We start from the raw sequence: 3579 nt of genomic DNA, 5'->3' as shown, positions 1-3579 counted from the left end.
TGAGAAAACGTATTTTTATAATAATTCAACTTGGGGTCTTAATAGTGGCACTTTTTCACCTTTACCACTAAAGATGAAACAGCCCAGGTTATGGACGTGACTCCGCCATTGCCGGAATCCCGTTAGCGGACTCACAGGCTAGCCTAGCTTGTTGAAGCTCGGGGCTAAATCCCTCTTCTCGGGATGAACATCATAAGTACGCCCATTGATTTGCGACTAAGAGCATACGCTACCACGTTCGCTTTTTCGGATGATACGGAGATGCTACATCATAGTCTTTCAACCCATTCCCAACCATCGCCTCTCGCCGTAGATTCAACTCATGCTCGTGTGAAGATATAATGCGAGACTCTCAGTGATACGTATAAATGTCGATTGAACACCGTATAAGTAATGTCTTCATGATCTTCAACGCATGAATAATCTAAATAATTCAGATCATGGGTCGGGTAATTTTTTCTTGTGTTTCCATGCTGACTTTGGAAGCATAGAGCAATGACACTTTATCCGTGCCGCGTTAACACACGTGTACTAACCTCTACACCCTGGAGGCATCACACACAACATAACCTTGATCCTACCGAAGTGTCGGAATGAATGGGTTAATCTATCTTTCAACTCTTGAAAACTTTGCTCACAAGAACCTTTGAAACTTTGATTCCGATTTGGCAAGTCATAGTGCGAAATGGAGGAAAAACCTTCTACAAATCTTCTATAATATCTTGTCAACCTAGAAAGCTACGGACTTCCACAGGTGTTGTAGGCCTTGGCCAAGTCTTCATAGCCTCTATCTTCTGAGTATCTACTCGAATACCCGTATTTGAGATAATGTGGCCCGGAAAAGGATTCTGAGAATTCAACCCAACTCACATTTTGAAAATTTAGCATATGGATTACCGAAGTCCGAAGAATTCCAAGGACCATGAATGATCTGCATGCTCATACTCACGATCGAGAATATACCAGAATATCATCGATGAACACAATCATGAATAGATCTAACAAAGGCCTGAACACATTATTCATCAAGTTCATGAATACCGTCGGGGCGTTAGTCAATCCAAACGACATTACCTGAAACTCATAATGACCATATCTAGTTCGGAAAGCTGTCTTCGGAATGTTCTCTTCTTTGACTCTCACTTGATGGTATCCTGACCTCAAATCTATCTTTGGAAACCACTTAGCACCACGCAACCGATCGAATAAATCATCGATCTGAAGCGGATATTTATTCTTTATTGTCACTTTGTTCGGCCTATTATGATCGATGCGCGTTCGCAAGGAACCATTTCTTTCTCACGAATACAAGTGCTCCCGTGGCAATGAACTGGCTCTGAAAACTAAATCTCTTCTCGAGCAAATCCTTCAATTGTGCTTTGAGCTCTTTCAATTCGTAGAGCCGTTACGTAGGAGGAAGGGATATAGGCTTTGTATCCCGCAACACATCAATAGCAAAATCAATCTCCTGTTCTGGTGGAAGACCTGGGAGCTCATCTGAAAATACATCTGGAAATTCATTTACTACCAGAACCAATTGAAGAGTTGGTGGCTTTGCTTCGGTGTCATGAACCCGAACTAAATGATAAATATAGCCTTTAGCAATCATCTTCCTCTCTTTGAGATAGAAAATAAACCTACTTTTTGAAGATGCTATGTTACCTTTCCATTCTAACATGGGTTCTCCCGGAAACTGGAATCGAACCATTTTTGTTCTACAATCAACGTTGGCATAACAGAAAGCCAGCTAATCCATGCCCATAATAACATCAAAGTCCAACATCCTCAACTCGATCAAATTAGCTATAGTATGACGACCACCAATCACAACCTCACAATTTCTGTATACTTGTCAAGCTACTACCGGGTCACCGACAGGAGTAGACACCTCAAAAGGTTTGATTGGCTCAGGTTTCACCACGATACGATCAGCGATATAAGGAGTAATGTACGATAAGATAGAACCCGGATCAATCAATGCATAAACATCATGAGAGAATACTAATAATGTACCTGTAACCACATCTAGAGAGGACTCAAGATCCTGTCGCTCGGCTAATCATAAATACGGGACGGAGGGCCACTCGAACTAGATGCTCCCTCTCTGCCTCTGCCACGACATGATGGCGCCTGCGAGCCTTGTCCCACAGGGCGTATGGACGATGAGGAACCGGTTACTGATCCTGCGGGCTGGACTCTACCTCTATCACCCATCGATGGGCAGTCACGCATCATATGCCTAATCTGACCACAGGCGTAACAAGCATCAGAACCTCGTCGATAATGTCTCGAATGCAGCTTACCACGCTGGCTACATCGTGGTACGGGTGGTCTCCTCTGACTAAGGTCGCCTCCAAACTGGGATCCCTAAACTCTAGAGCTCTGACTCAGTCCAGAATAAATAGGGAGATCAAGTATCTTGCCTACAAATTGAGGAGGTGCACTAGTCGCAACTGACCTAAATACCAGAATACTACGCTGTCGACCCCGCTCACTCACACTAGCACACCGCGGATGCGGCCCTCTCTTGTGCCCTTTATCAATATCATGCTCACCCCTGTCGGCCGGCCTCTTCTAATTCCTAATGCAGAGCATGGGCCTGAATACGGGAGATGTCCATCCCCTCTTGGAGTGAAGCTGTCAAACAATCTTTAATCAAATGTGGCACCAAGCCACTAATAAACCGATAGACGCGGTCCCCCATGTCGGCTACCATAGCCGGAGCATATCTAGCCAAGAAGTTAAACCTAAGACTATACTCTCGAGCTTTCATACTCCCCTGTCTAAGATTCAAAAATCTTTTAGCTCGGGCCCGTCGAACCTTGGGTGTCAAATAATGGCAAAGGAAGGCGTCTACAAACTGTTGCCATATCGGGGGAGGCACATTTTCCCCTCTCGAAGATATCCAATTGTTGTACCAGAGAACGGCTACATCCCGCAATCTATAGGAAGCCAATTCCACTGACTCCGTATTGGAAGCATGTATTATCCTCAACGTCCTCAACATCTCATCTATAAAACCTTGCGGGTCTTCATCCGGCTTTGACCCATAAAATTCTGGAGGATTCAAGCTGATAAAATCACGGGCTCTTGCACTAACCGCCCTGTCACCTTGACCCACGCCCTGCTCTGCTGAGTCTGGATAGCAACTAACTGGGTCAGCAATTGAATAGCCTCAGTCATTTGTTAACCCAAGGCGACTGGCGGAGGGACTGGGGATATCGGAGTTGCAGCTGGAGCCCTTTCATGCTTCTCTAAAATAGGTGGAGTGTGAGAGGTATGAGATGGGGCCTCATTATGGGACTCACCCTCCTCTATATTTGCCGGTGACTCCCATTCAGTCCGCCTCCCTGTAGCTATTTTGCCCTTCAGGGGACGGCTTTCCTTTCATAGTGCACGTCGAAATCGAGAACACACGATTAGGAAGAAAAGGATTCTTATACCATGGCTCTATCGCACAATCTATGAAAAGGAAAGATGGTCAATTATTCCTAAATGCCCTGCAGCCTCTTGTTTATAAGTGTGGCACACTTCACACCCGTAAACAAGACTCTACTGGATACGACTCGTGAACACATC

This window comes from Lycium ferocissimum, chromosome 12, assembly GCF_029784015.1.
Source record: "Lycium ferocissimum isolate CSIRO_LF1 chromosome 12, AGI_CSIRO_Lferr_CH_V1, whole genome shotgun sequence".
In the NCBI taxonomy this organism is placed as follows: Eukaryota; Viridiplantae; Streptophyta; class Magnoliopsida; order Solanales; family Solanaceae; genus Lycium; species Lycium ferocissimum.
Note: the sequence above shows the minus strand (reverse complement) of the source record.